General features: G+C 39.8%; 1 protein-coding gene across 8 annotated transcripts in view; it reads left to right on the forward strand.

Moving 5' to 3' along the window:
* The first annotated feature begins 739 nt into the window (after positions 1 to 739).
* Positions 740 to 15902, forward strand: part of LOC133139038 (potassium voltage-gated channel subfamily G member 1-like) — a 92178-nt gene continuing 77015 nt past the window's right edge. For 3 of the 8 annotated variants that reach the window (XM_061258290.1, XM_061258287.1, XM_061258295.1), the window contains exon 1: positions 740 to 982. The gene's annotated coding sequence lies outside the window, so the exon portion shown is untranslated. Of the gene's footprint in view, positions 1011 to 1318; positions 1760 to 15902 lie in introns of those variants that run through there. The other 5 variants (XM_061258291.1, XM_061258293.1, XM_061258289.1 and 2 more) reach the window with 3 other exon arrangements.

The following is a 15902-nucleotide window of genomic DNA, read 5'->3' on the forward strand; positions in this document are numbered from 1 at the left end:
ATGAATTATGATACAGATCACTTTTCACCGCTTTCTCTCAGACTTCCAAGAAACTAAGGGAAATTAAAGCAGATTTGAGTGGCTAGTAAGTGTACTGACAGCACAACCCCTCTGCGCATGCTTCCTGAGGCTGGCTAGTGCATTTGCAACTTTGTTGTAGTGCGCCATCTACAGGCCATGTAAGGTAACAATCACATATAGGAAAATCAAGGTTCATGTTCTGTAGGTCTAGACATTTTTTCGGCAATCGTTTTGGCAGCCATTCCTGCAACCATGGGAACACAAGCTTTTTTGTTTTGTCACACTACAAAGGCCTAAACCAAATTATATTGCTGGTGGTAGTCCCTTCACAGAGGCTATTTATTTAACACTAACAACTCAGCACCCAGCTTGCAGAATGAAAAGCCTGAGTGTAGAGAGAATGAGTCACTGGACAAAACAAAAACCCAAAAAGGTACTGTATATCCATCCATTCAATCAATTGTTCAACCATCTCATTTTGAGAATTTGGCATTTTCTCCTAAACTGTATATTAGCTGCCATAAAGCACCCCACCACAATGAATATAACCTGTAAAAGGCAATCTTCACAACTGAAAATCTTTGATGGGTCTAAATAACAGTTCCAAAATTGTCATGGCAGTGTTTTGACCTTTCACAGCAGAGCACTGATTCGTGTTTTACAGAGAGTAGCAAATAGGCCCACCCACGCAGAGCACCTTGGCAGCACAAGAAGCAATCTCACCCAGGAGAGTGCTAGCTACTCCTCCAGATGGCCTTCTAACAATCAGCTAATCTTAGATCAGCAGCCAGGTGTACTATTTTCAGGGAAGAAGCACTTCTTGTATTTGCTTTACGTATGGAACTGGGTGGAATATTAGGTTAAAGTCAAGTTCTGCTCTGCTCTGCTCTGCATGAAGAGAATTTGTAAAAAGTTTATCATCGTCGGACCCAACTTTTATTTTCAAAGGATAGTATGACGGGTAACAAGACTAACCTTACCTAAACACGGTGACTGAAATGAACGCATCTCGCGCATGACTTTCATTGTCGGTTAATATGGAGCAAATAACTGAAAGGGGTTTGATAACCCGAAATGATTATTATCTGTCCAGCACTACTGACATGATCACATTTCCATGTACGAATCAGCTGCAACCTGATGAGACCAAGATGAGCGGGGCAGTTTACTCCTTGGTGGAAATTCTAGCTAACGATGGAATCTTGCTGGAACCAGCTTCTGCTCCAGCTGGATACCATCTGGAATTTGGTGAAGAGCTGTTGTCTGTACACCAAGCAATCTCGCCCACCAGTTGGACATGGTCTTGTCAGAATGGTTGCTGTCTTAACCATCATGTTGCTAGCTTGACTTTCCACCAGCTGGAATTTCCGCCAGGGTGATTTCCCTCAGGTTGAATATAGCCGACCATGCAAAACGAACACCAGTTAGCGTGAGTTAAAACAATCCCCCATAACGCAAATAAGTGAAAATGTCAAACAGCTTTAAGCGGTGGACTGTCACTGTTTCGGCCATCCTGACATAGCTATTTTGAAGTTATTCCAGTATTAGGCAGAAGTTGGCAACACTCGTGCAGTCTTTGACAGCGTTAAACATGCGTTGACTCGAGCTTCGTGTCCAACACGATAATGGTTTTTGTACTGAAAAGATTTTCACGCATAGCATCAGAGGATATTTCATTCACGAAAAGCTCATTAATCTTGAAATATGCCAACGAGTGGAAGAACACTGTGCTCAAAAGGTAAATTCAAAAGTTACAGTAATCATCTCCTTGAACGTGGTGTGAGTACAATATTAAGACTAGTTTTTTAATGTTTGCATCCACAGTATATATTGTTTTTTTTTTTTTGGGGGGGCGGCTTTGTTTTTTTTTGTTTTGACGCTTTTTGAAAGTAAACATGCACATACTAAGCTTTGTTTTACCCGCCAATCAATGTTGCTGCGGGCCTGTGGCACCGCCCGCAGCTAATGCTGGTGATGAAGTGCAGTTTCAATGTCCTAGGGTCATTACATTTAAATACATAGTTAACTAGCATCAAATACCGCTGTGAACCATTAGCCTATGTGTAATTCTGTAATGTACAATAAAATTGTAGTGCTCAGCGTTATGTACAAAGAGTGTACGCACTGTGAATCTGAGTGTCTTCTAAATTCATGGAATGCGGTTTAGCGATAGGACTGACGACCAAGGAATGTTTTTGAAACTGAGAGTGTGTGTCAGAAGCCTGAACATGCAAAGGGACATTTGAAAATATAGGTGATCTATTGGAGAAGGCTCTGCCTCCCATTGTAAAACCGACAAACGTTATAATAGCCAGCACCATTTAAATGGAGCAATGAGGGAGGTGAGGAAAGGAAACTTAATCCAGTAAGATATTCATCATTGTTAAATTTAAGAGGCAACTACTGAAGAGACTTGAACAGATATTATGTATCAGTCGGATGCTTTTCACGATCAAGCATTGCAGTAGCCCAACTGATAGGTTATAAAGAATTAGAAGTTAGAAGTATTTTTTCCACATCACACGTGAACAATGTCTTCCTGAATTTAGATATTTCTGAGGTGAAACAGGCCACTGTTGTGATATCAATGTGGGCTTGAAAGGAGAGCTCTGTGTCAGTAGTCAGTGAGGTTTTTAACACCCACGTTGGCTCCAAAACTGCGAAGCCATCCAAATATAAATATATAAATCTGTAACTGACTTTTTCCTCTCAGAGCCTGGGTACCTACCACTAATTTCAGTCTTGTATGAATTCGATATGAAATGTTGGTCATATACACCTTTACAAAGACAGGCCTTTGGTCACTTACATCTTTGCTGGGTTTAATATAGCCTATAAGGTTGTGTGTCATCTGTATAGCAGTCGTAGTTAACACCATATGGTTATGGATATGGACGATCCATGGGGATTGTGGTGTGGTGCTATGATTGTTTTGTAACCCAGGCTCCCCTTGTGATGCCAGGGCTACAGGGTATTCCAGTCCTGGAAGGCTGCTGTGTATGCAGGTTTTTATTTCCGCCAATTATTCTGGCTAAATGAGCTAATCGGCTGTAAACGCCAATGCTGGCTCACTCAAAGATTAAATCATGGATTAATTTGTAATATATGGATGCAAGAATTCATGCATTTATCATGAAATGTAGCTAAAATGTTTGATGGCATAAATGTAACGCATTCATTCATTAAAAAAAATGAATGCCAGAAGTTGGCATGGAATCCAGATTGTGCGATTTATCTACTTACAACATCTGGTCACGGTGATCACACGCAAAAATCAATTGTCTTATATGAGGCCTGCCTCATTCCAGCAGCTGGAGTTTTTCCCACCCAAGCCTGCGCTCTGATGCGTGCTGTGACCACGGCCACAAGCCCAGAACAGCTGTTTTAAACAGCCTGACAGGCCTGCTAACCGAGGATGGATCAATTTGTCCAATGTCAACAGAGGCATGACAGGAACTGGGACTGTTGTTGCTGGAAAATGTGTGTGTGTGTGTGTGTGTGTGTGTGTGTGTGTGTGTGTGTTTGTGTTTGGGCGTGTGTGCATGCATACGTGTTCATGTACATATGTGCGTACATGAATATGCATTTGTTCTGCACATGGGCAGCAGTATATAATAATAAGTGTAAGAGGTTAATTTCATAGGTTTGATTCTCGGATGAGGCAGTGCTCTCGTATTCTCCAGCGCCCCTCATGAGCTTTACCAAGAACTGGCTGTTTTAGTGATACCAATGAACCTGCTGGCTACCTCTAACAAACTGAATTCTTTCTGTGCCGAGTGTTTGGATTTGTTCCGTGGGCCGGGCTGAAGGAAGTGAGCATATTGTTGTGATGGCTTAACTTCACAGAAGCTTGTTTATTTATAACCAAATAGCACGGTAGCATAGTGGTTATGGTACATGGCTGGGACCCGCAAGGTTGGCGGTTCGATCCCCGGTGTAGCCACAATAAGATCCGCACAGCTGTTGGGCCCTTGAGCAAGGCCCTTAACCCTGCATTGCTCCAGAGGGGATTGTCTCCTGCTTAGTCTAATCAGCTGTACGTCACTCTGGATAAGAGCGCCTGCCAAATGCCATTAATGTAATGTAATGTAAAAATGTAATTTTCCACAATATGAGACCTGAATTGCTTCTGTATCCATCTGTATTCAGTGGATTGTGTATAAGGCTATGGCAGTTGCTCTGGATGTGTGTGTCGGCGAAATGCCTAAACTGTAAATGAGTGTGTCCAAAGGTTCAAGCAGTGTCTCCTAGAAAACTTGCTATCATTCTGCTTGGGACGCAGGAAGCCCTTGGGTTCAGATTTTTCTCAGCTTCTCTCTCTGAATCATAGCTGCTGCCTGCGGTGTTTCTCACTGAGACGAGGAAGAAGTTCTCTTTTCTGTAGGTGTCATCCAGTCAAACATCCGTGTGCAGTAGGATCAGAGCCGACAGATGCCAGATGGGCTTTTATAATGTTTTTTATTTCTTCGTAATTGGCTAAACCAGAATAAAGTGAGCTGGCTCATGCATAATTTAGTTAGTGCCTTGTCAAATCACTTTTAGTAATCAGGGTATTTGATGAAACAGACACCTATAACAATGTTCCTGAAATTCAATATTACATTGTTTTGTTTTCAGTTCTTTACTGGTTCTACACCTGAAGTGAGTCTTCTCCTTTCAGTGGAATGAATAGAATGCCTCAGAGCTGATGAGGTTTCTGAGGTGTATACATTTGAGTAAAGCTGCACCCAGGACATTTTATTTCTGTATTGGATGTTCATCAAAGCATTGAAATGGGCATTATTTAAAAAGTGCGCTGGTATGGAGATGCCAGGAAATTTCAAATTTATGTAAATCACCAGGTATTTCCTTAATCGAACCAATATATTTATGTGATTAAAATGAGAAGACTATTTGATTCATGAGCCACTTATTCATGTGTTCCTTTTGATCAGCGCATGTATAAAAGCCAACGGAAAAAGTGAACCTTGACCGTAAATGTCCACTAGAGGGAGATGTCATCGTACTCATTTAAATCCGTGGAACAAACCATTAGACTATTAAATTAATGTATATTACATATACATAATACAGTATTTAATGTGGTCAAAACTACAATTATAATATCGCACATAATATAATAATATCACTAAGAAACCCAACTATGTAAAATTCAACCATCTTTTCAATATTTTGTTGACGGTATGCTCTAGGTTTATATGAATGCGATTACATTAAACAACAACGCTAGGTTGTTCCTTCCAAGCAATGCTTTCTCTTTCTGCACTTGGAATCATACATTGGTTCTCCTGTAAATAAATGATGTTGGACCTGCTTAAAATTGGACCCGTTCATAGCAATGACAGTTAAATGAAGAACCATTTCCTGTGAGGTTAAAGTTCGCTTCTGTTTCTGAAGTTGCTCCCACTATCCGTCATGCTTCTCTCGTAATGGGAGTTAGAGAGCGGAACTCCCACTTACACATAAAATGTTCCAGCCCCCACCTCACACGGTATGCTGTTATACGCATTCTTCGTTTTACATAATTCTTAGTGCTCTCGCCATTTGAATAGTAATGTGGTTAGGCATTGCAGTCAGCTGACCTTTTGCTTCTCACAGAAGCAGATATTCTAATCCGTTGTGGGCTACAATGCACCATTTTTGCCAAGCCAACAGACGAGAAGGAGAGCCATATCCTGCTCAGTTTTCCTTTTTAACACCGTACAACAACAATAATAAGTTACAGTGCAGTTCATAAGTATTTGGACTAAGTTGGTTTGTAACTTTCTTTTGTTTTGACTCTGTACTCCAGTACATTGGATTTGATGAATGAAGCCAAAGCTAGCTTTCTGATTCCAGAAGGTATCTGGAGAGAAGATTATTAGGAAAGTGAGCGGTTCAACTTCTATTGCATCTGTCCACTTTGCAGCACAATTACAGTCTATCATAAGCCTAGTGGAGAGAGGAACTTGTGGCTGATGCATTTAAAATAGGTGGGGGCATGTTGTAACACAGCCTTACAAATTGCTGTGCTTTATGCTTGCGTGGTGTCAAAACGATACCATTTTTTATGCACTAGACGATGCTTTAAATTATGTATATTTGGAAGCTATGGCTTTCATACCTCATCAGTTAATCAAAAAAAGTACTTAAGCTGAAAAATAAGACAATTCCATGGTGCCAAAACACAGATTTAATGATGTCAGTAATATATTATTTCACTTCAAAAATGAGTTTACATTGTTCTTGTTTCATTGTCTCCTTTCCACCTTCTGTTTCGGGTTTCCTTGCGACGTGTTCAGAATGAATCACGGAATGGAAGCAAGGTAGAAAGGAAAGGAGGAGAATTTGAGAGCGCATCACTCCCTCCGTCCCTCTGTAGGAGAGTGCTGAAAAGAGTGGGAGTGTGCTGCCATCCACTGCTTCTTTTTGCTTTGCAGTCGACCAGCTGAACTGCGCAGTCACTGTGCCCAAGGGGCACGCTGTGTGGGCTGTCAGCACAAGCAAGCCACCCACACCGAGACTTACCTCTCCCTGCGAACCAGCGCAGCCAATCGAATGCTGTTCAAAGCACGTTACAGTGATGAGGGGAAAACTCTCCGCAGCCACCAGCAATGTGGAGCACCCACCTGGGTGATGAACGTCAGCCATTTTGTACACATCACACAACAGCTGAGGTACAGTAGAGAGGGAGATAACCAACCATAAGGGTCATCTCAAGGGTCCTTTGTTTTACAACTGTAATAATTTCATAATTACAGTAATATGTGTGAAATGGGTCTCATTTTTACTGAAAAAGTAAACAAGTAAAAAGTTTTTCTTTAAGCAACATTAGCAATGCTTACCCAGTTGGAATGCTAGCCCTCCCCTTTCTGTTCAGAAGACTATTCACTTTAGTCTACTGACTTTAGTCTACTACTTATTGATAGCTGCCTTTTACCGAAGAGTGTACAATAGAGAAAACTCATTGTTAATTAACCTAATGGGTTTTTGACTAACAATGCACACTTCCTGTAAATCCTCATGTTAATTTTATCAGATTGTTGGCATTATCATAATGCAAAGTTATTTGATAAAGGCAAGGTCAAATTGGAGTATTAACTTATTCATTTTAGGCTAGCTGGGCGGGGCTGTTAACAGCTCCGGTGCCACAAAGTTGCCATGGTGAGGTAACAATTCTGAATGGCTATCTGCTCCCTTCCATTCAGTGACCTTATGAATTCAGCTCAGGTTAACATGAGTAAATAGCCTGCAGTTCTTCTGCCTCCTTTAAATGTAAGCCTGGCCCTCGTAATGATTGGCATGGGTTAATTAGCAGACGAGTGCAAATTAATTTAATTTTCAATTAGTGATCATCCAATAGAAAAATCTGAAACCTAATTAAACTTCCTTTACTTGTCAAATGGAGTCGTGGGCCAAAAACAGACACAATGGCTTTTTTCTGTAATTAGCTGTCACTAATTCATTAGCTTCAGCGGAGCTTGTGAAAATACCATTTGAGTGTGAGAATCTTGCTTCATAATTTGCTAAACGTGGAGAAGCCAGGCTGTGGCCATGAATGACAACAGCCCAGCGGAACGGGAGAACAGGAGATAGCGCTCTACATGGGCAAACAGAAAGGAGATCAAGGGAGGTGTGGGAGGCTCAGCGCCTTCACTTCTCTGGGAAAACACGCAGCGAGAAGTTTCCCGTCACTTTGAAGCCTTTGGATCGACTCCATGGGTCTTAACGATGTGCGGAACGGTCATGGAGAAATGGAGCGACTGAAGTCAAACATCTGTTCTTAGGGGGTTGGATGCAGCCGAGCGGAGTTGCTTGGATACACGCAAATGAAAACCTTCAAAGAGCGATACAATGGTATTATACAGCGATGATGTTTAATGATATTCACAGTAATCCTGGAAATAATGGTTTACAGCAGCAGTGTATGTGGAAGGGTCTGCATAAACATGGGGCATCAATCGCCCATCAGTAACGCCCTGTGACACACCCCTGGGAGGAGCAGGACGCGGGGAGATGCGCAAATTCCGGTTTGCACCGAATTGCACCGGTCCATGAGAGGAATCACACACCCGTCAGTAACCAGGTATCAATCACACACCTGTCAGTAACCAGGTATCAATCACACACCCGTCCATAACCAGGTATCAATCTCACACCCATCAGTAACAGGGTATCAATCACACACCCATCAGTAACAGGGTATCAATCACACACCCTTCAGTAACAGGGTATCAATCGCAAGTAATTAGTCCCCATGAATCAGTCACACACATCTGAATTCAGAAATTGGGGTGAATAGTAGATTTGATCTTCAGGAATGTGATTTCGATATTAACTTCACAGCCCCTTTGAAATGGTTGACATGCATCTGAAGCTGCATTTGGTCACAGTTGCATTTCATTAATTTCCTGACTACCCCTGTTGAGACATCAACCCTGGTTCACTTGTAAAATGCATGCATGGTTTGTGACTTTCTAATGATGTTAAATATTTCCAAATATTAAACTTTATATTTGATCTGCAACACTTCATCCGCTGAACTGGGTTGTCCAGATTGTGATGGAAAGCTTTATTGTCCGCACAGTTTAAATTATATTTCATCATATTCGTAACAACATACAATCACCGAGCACTTTATTAGGTATTTATTAGACTTCTACTCCTGTAGCCTATCCACTTGTGCGTTCAGAGATGCTCTTCTGCATACCACTGTTGTAATGTGTGGTAATTTGCGTTACTTTCACCTTTCTGTTAGCTTTGACCGGTCTGGCCATTCTGCACTAACCTCTCTCATTAAGCAGGCATTTTTGCTTGCAGGACTGCTGCTCACTGGATGTTTTTTGTTTTTCACACTGTTCTCTGCAAAATCTAGAGATTGTTGTGCGCAAAAATCCCAGTAGATCAGCAGTCTCTGAAATACTCAAACCACCCTGTCTGTCACCAACAATCATTCCACAGTCAAAGTCACTTGGATCAATTATGATGGTTGATGTGAACATTAACTGAAACTCCTGACCTATATTGACATGATTGTATGCATCGCACTACTGTGACACAATTGACTGATTAGATAAGTTGGTGTAATAAAGTAAAAATGCCCGGTGAGTGTATATCGGAATCTCATTGCTTTGCTCCTAGACTTTTTACATACCTCCCAGCTGTCTCTGCATAGAGTATATGTAGATGCTTTCATCCATTTTAAATGATGCTATCTTGAAGTGCTTTGTGTTGCTGCCGTTGTAGCAATGGCAGGGACATATGGTCCTGTCAAAATTGGCTTGACTACAAAACCAACATTTCCAAGCATAGAAAATGAAATTCATATCATGAACGATATATTTTGCAGCATCTTCATTTACTTGCAACATTTCAGAATGCAGGTATCTTATTCAACTGCTTCAATGAGACAAATCGTATTATTAATCTATTATTTATCTCATTCAATTTGTCTTCAATACTGTGACTGGCTTGATTTGTGAAAGAAAAGGTGATATTTTTTACATTTGTTTCAGATGACTGAGAAACAGTATTGCTGTTTTGCTTGCAGAGTTTTTATATATTTTTGGGCAATTAAAATGAAAATATATTGGTAACACTTTACAATAAGGTTGCATTCACATGAACTAATGTATTTGTTAGTTCATGCCAATTCATATTGGAATGAGAACCAGTTAATGTATCTGTTAATGCTTAATTAATTACATTTATCCTATGGTTTGCTAATGTATAAATATTCATGTAACTAATACATTAGTTACATAGAGTTAAGAAATGCATTAACTAATGAAAAGTGAATGTCATGCTTAATTAATGCATTTGTAAATAATTCATTCATTTTAACAACTACATGAGTTAATGCCAATTCATGTCACCTTATAGTGAATGTTGATGTCTGTTTCCTTTCTCGTTATAGATCCTACAGCAGGTTGTATAAATTTTTGTTCTATTGGCAGTAATGACACTAATAATTTGCTAATTGTACTTAACTGAATCAATTGCTAACCACATATTCATGATGACTGAGGACATCAGGATCCTAGGTAATTATTATTCGCTTTAGGTCAGGATTGCATACCTCGGGTCCTAGTGTGCTGGTTTTAGTTTTCTGAGAGCTCTATAAACTGTACTTGAACACAGTAAAATCTTTAGGATGCAGTTGCAGTCTGCGGCTCTAGCTGTTGCTTATCCAAATGATATGACTGAGCTAATTAAATAAGTAAGAGCAGTAGTCAGCACAAAATCCTGAAATGCAAACAAGAGGACATTTATTTATAATTTTTTCTGTGACTGGTGCTTATACTAACGGCAGATAAAGATATTGATAAGTTAATAACCTCTAAATAGTAATATGTATGTCCAACTTAAAACCTTCTTCACTCCAATGTAAAATGCTGTATCATAATCAGCACAATGCACCTGCACCTGGAAAGGCACTACCAAAGAACATAATATGCCAACTCACAATAGTAACACATTAATATTCATAATTATAATATGACCATAACAGAAGCGTGGCAAATCTGGGATTGGCAGGATTTGGCATTCTGATTACAACTAGGTTAATAATATTAAAAAAGCCCTGTTTTAATTTACTCTTGTTGAGCAAACCAGCTACATTGTGACATTTACTGAAAATTAAACTTTCTTTTTGAATCTCGCAGTGCTACCAATGGCTGTGTAAATATTATTATGACAAATAAACAACACAAATATCAGACAGAGTAATTTTGTTGTGGTCGAAGTCTGGGTCATCGCCTGTTTTAATCTTTAAAAATAGAGAATTCTCAAATTATCTTAAAATGAATTTTATTTTGTCTGTTTTCTTAGAAATGCATGAAAGCAGTAGGTTTTACTTCACATGCACAGTTTGACAAGTTCTGCAGTAACCAAAATGGACTCAAACTGTGAAGAGGACAAATGAATCTAGGCCAGATGCATTCTTACAGAGAATAATAATTTTATTGATTTCCTCAGCCCACATGCATTTATAAGTAAATGACTGCTTCAAGGATTTCCTCAGGAATGTCAAAATAATTTTCTTTATGGAAACAAATTATTATGGAACTGAATTTCCTGGACCATGAGATTAAGCAACAAAATAAGGACAAATATTAATAACATGGACACGAACTGCCCCAGTTTGATTGCTTGATGCTTTGCTCCACAGACTGCAATGCAATATGTATAATGGCTACAAAGTTTTATTGGTTTTAGTCGTTGCTGATCCAGGACTGTAAGCAAGTGGTCGAGTAGTCTACTCGCAATTATATAATTGTATACCCATGTGAAAAACCTTTCAGCTTCATGGTTAAATCTACTGACATATTTTTAAAAGTACAATGGTCTCTGAACATGTCAAACGTAGCCCATTGCAAACACTATTAATAAAATTATTTGTGGTAAGCTACTGTCTTTCAAATGAATTGTCCTCTTTTATGACATGCAAAGATTGCTGGAAATAGTCCATTGAGGATGCAGAATGATGTAATTGTCTTGTTTTGGAGGTGAAATTTGAACATCAGCTAGTTAAGATGGCTTACAGCACAGGAGTGAGCTACAGCAAAGTGAGTTTAAAACACAAAACCAGAACTGGAGAAACTGGTGAAACAAACCAGCAGAAAAGGTAGCCAAGTGATCAAACTCGGTTGATATGATTTGTATGCCGAACCTAACTCAACCATGACAAAACTGACTGTAACCTCTAACTAAGCTTGCAGCAGGCTTCTGTAAACTTAGCTTTAGCTAGAGATCAATAACATTCCCAATATTTTTTAACATTCAACTGCAGTTATTCCAGACCTGTTTTAAACAAACTTGCAAAATACTTATAATGAAACACCACCCTGTGGCAATGTTGCTATAATCATAATGCGATCAGGTCTTATACGATAACAGGTTATTCATATTTGTCATTGTGTGAGGGCATGCTATACTATATTGTGTTATTATTGTGTGCTTCTTATGGCAGAAACAAGCCTATTTGGGGGGAGACGCATATAACATTTGAGCTTAGACATGGTTTATGCCATTTTATTACATTTATTTACATTTTATGAACCCGTGCCCAATGAATGCTATCCCTGCACTAGAAAGACTTAGTATGACTGAAATTGCTATGCATTGTAATCCGTATCTCCATCCCTTGGAAATTGCCAATGACTTTGATATAAAAATAGAAACAAGACCGAATGGACACATTTCCCTCCAGTTTATATACTTGACAAGGCAGGCTTTTGCTGTTTCATTTTGAATGAGTGCAGTAATCAAGCTACTCGCCTCCAGACATCAAACCCCATCAAAGCATTACAGTAAGTAATATTCAGGGTGAGTCGCGTCATTAAGTTCCACTTTCCGTTCATTGGACACCAGTGTGGTGTTGTGTCAGAGGAACTTGGCTTCTAATGCAGATGCGGACACTTCACATCTCTGATGGGGTCACTGCTTCTATACCAGAAGTAAAACAAAGATAGTCATGCATCTAGCAAAGATGCACAACTGTGTACGACAGGGGTGTACCTTGAATCATGGCACAAGCTGAATTGTTTTATGAACTATTCAGTTGTATACATTGAAAATATGTAAAACGGTGAAAAAAATAATTTCAAATCACACACTAAGTGTGCTTGTGGCTCTTCAGGAAATCAATTGGAATAATACAGAACATGGCAGTTTTTTTAATTGAAAATGTCATACCGTATACATGAATTAAATATCTTGCGGCTTTCACCGCACTCTCATTTCAAGTAAAGGACACCTACTCAATCAATTTCCTTCCAAATGTTTTAAAGTCAGTGTGCCTATCTATTGACATACTCTAGGTCTTATATAACTCTTGTGTAAAAAGCTGAATGATGAATGTCGAATGTTGTGCTAATGATTTCCCACCCTCATCTGTGTCATGACTGTGTCACCATCATTAGCTTTCTCCTGTATATATTTACAGTACACCCAAAACCTTCTACCAAAACACAGATGTCACATTTCCACTTCAAACTTTTCCCCACCCCAAATCTTGGATTCAATGTATGAATGTTTCTCAGCAGCAATATATTGGAAAAACACAGGAGATCTAGAAAATGTGGCACCTCTGTTGATGATGGAGCATCCATGCATAGGCTTCTCACAGGCTGGACTGATTACGTTATCACATTGCTGTTGCTTAGCGACTTGAGCTTCCCCTGCAGGAACCACGTGCGGTATGTGGGGGCCCTCAGATATCTGATTCATTAGTGCTGGACTGCTGCCTGTGTGATAGAGACAGGGACAATATGATGGAGAATTCCTATTCAGAGACAGGGGACAGATCTTCACAGTGGCTGGCCTTGAGGTGTGTGGCGTTAACCCTGTGAGTTGACATCAACAGACAGTATCTGCATCAAGTGCAATGATGTACTTTTTCAAATGCTACGGATTCATAATATTCAAATGCTCAAATAGTGTCTAGCTAGCTATATTTGCATTGTTATTTATCAGATGCAATTGATCTCTAATCAGATCGACTTCCCAAAGAGGATACGGAAAGGTTTGGCAAAGATGATACCAACCCATAATAAATGCTCAGTTATTGGGGTTCAGGGTTTGTTGAATGTAAATAGGTGAGTTTTCAGTGTGTGTGAAGATGGAATGATTGAAAACCTTTACGTCACTGGACTTCTATGTAAACCGTGAGTACAGTACCCACAGTGGTAATATCCACAAGGTGAAACTGGTAGCCAGGAGGCCCTTTTTTATCTTTAATATTTCAGGCCATTTTAAAAACACTCCAAGGTTGTTACAGAAGTGACCTTTATAAGAAGAGAATGACTTAGAAGCATATAAGCCGTGATTTAGCAATAATGTTCTTCCTTCGCCCTGCGGTAAACTCAGTTCCGTAACAAGACACAAAGGGGGCGTGTGGCACACTTCAGTTCTCGGTGAGGGACGTCCTGTCTGTAGAACGTGCCTGATTTCTGAACTGCCAGATTATTTCTAAACCTATGTCTGTGCTACAATTACATCTAAGACTGAACTGGGATTTCGATATGTTGCACTTAAGATGATGGGAATGGTTGCAGTCTGCTCGTGGTTTGTAGTAAATAGTGCATTCAAGTTTGCCTTCATCACCTTTACCTTGAGGTCCAAAAATGTATTTTCTTATTGTGTTCCTCTGTGAAGGACAATTGGCTATTACAAAACGAATGAAACATTAGCGTTCTTCTTCGGTACCATTCCAAATAAGTATAATGTTGTCAATGTACCTAGTCTAGAGAGATCTTAGTACAATTATGAATGTATTTCCAATGCGCCATGAATAAATTTGCATACAGCACTGGCTTTTTCAGAATTACAATGACTAATTTAGAGTTGGATGGCTGATCTTTGAAAGCTTTCCATTCACCTGAGGTCAAGTTGTTTCTGTGACAGGTGTGTTTTCTACACGGTTGTGTGAGATCATTATCCATATCCATAAAACTGGGCATGAACACAGATTTCTTTGAAAGAGGAGTGTATTTTCTGATAACACTATCACCCTAATTGCTAAGAATGGCCACACCATTACACAAAGCATTCAACTGTGTTGAGAGAAAATGTTTCAAATAAATCTGTTGAAACACTTTGAAAGTGTCAACTTGTAATGTACAATGGATCACACTCAGTAGTGGAAGAAATAGAAAGTTTCTCACTGAGAATGGACAATTTAGTGGACTCAGTGGAGTTTGTCGGTATGGAGGCTATTTGAGACTTGGTGACCCCAAGATTCATTATGGCCTCCCTTCCCATCTTCCTCTCCTCTGTCCGGACTACATGCACTTGCATCCTCTTCCTGGCAAGTTTGCAACCGGTCCATATGCTTTACATTTTTTTTTATTGCCCTTACAGTGCAAAGTGGTATTAACCATTTATGTTTTTTGTACCCATTACCAGACTTGTGATGGTAAATCCATCCATGTCTATTATATGCAGCTTCTTTTGTGTAATTTTTCAATATTTTTGGTCTTCTGCTGTTGTAGCCTATGCACTTAAGATATTTGACACATTGAGTGCTCAGAGATGCTGTTCTGCATACCACTGTTGTAATGCATGGTTATTTGCATTGCTGTCACCTTCCTGTCAACTTTGAGCAGTCTGGCTCTTCTCCTCTGATCTCTCTCATTAACAATGCATTTTTGCCTGCAGAACTGCTGCTCCCTGGATGTTTTTTGTTTTTCACACCATTCTCTAGACTCTAGACACTGATGTGCCTGCTGTAATTGATTTATGTGCTTTAAAACACTTTAAAGTTTTCTATTTCAATCTGTCCTGTACAGGTCTATAAAGATTCACAGGTTTCAGTTTCACTTCTTTAATATCACATTGCGATGCTACTTCATGGAAACGTAACCGTTTTAGTCGCAGTGACATCTGCCATACCTTCAAGGCCAGAAATTCCCAGGGATCACCTGGCATGGAAAAGTGACTTATTGACCGGTGAGGCCACCTTTGTACTGCTGAGGGACTCGTCAGCCGCTCAATTAAACACTGATAAATCTGCGTCTCAGAAAACCATCACACGGCTGTAAGACATCGATCTCCCGCTAACAAGCCCACCCTCACACATGGGATTATCATCAGAGAGCTCATGCTTCCCTGCGCCTACCTCACAATCAAACCAGGCCCAATCGATCCAGGGTACCGTTGGAAATTCTGTGCATGCTACAGCCGAAGACTTCAGGAAATAAATATTCCGGTGGGGACCTGGCCGCTGCAGGCTTATAGAACTCATTTTCTCCCAACTCTACTAACAATCCAATCACACCCAGACGCACATGTATGTTCAAGTGTATCTTGTTAAAATACAAAATACCTCACAAATAAATGAACTACAGTACAGTCAAAATGGCAGAGGCGTTGCTTGCTTTGCAGGTTGTACCGACATAAAA

The sequence above is a fragment of the Conger conger genome, chromosome 10 (genome assembly GCF_963514075.1).
Source record: "Conger conger chromosome 10, fConCon1.1, whole genome shotgun sequence".
Lineage (NCBI taxonomy): Eukaryota > Metazoa > Chordata > Actinopteri > Anguilliformes > Congridae > Conger > Conger conger.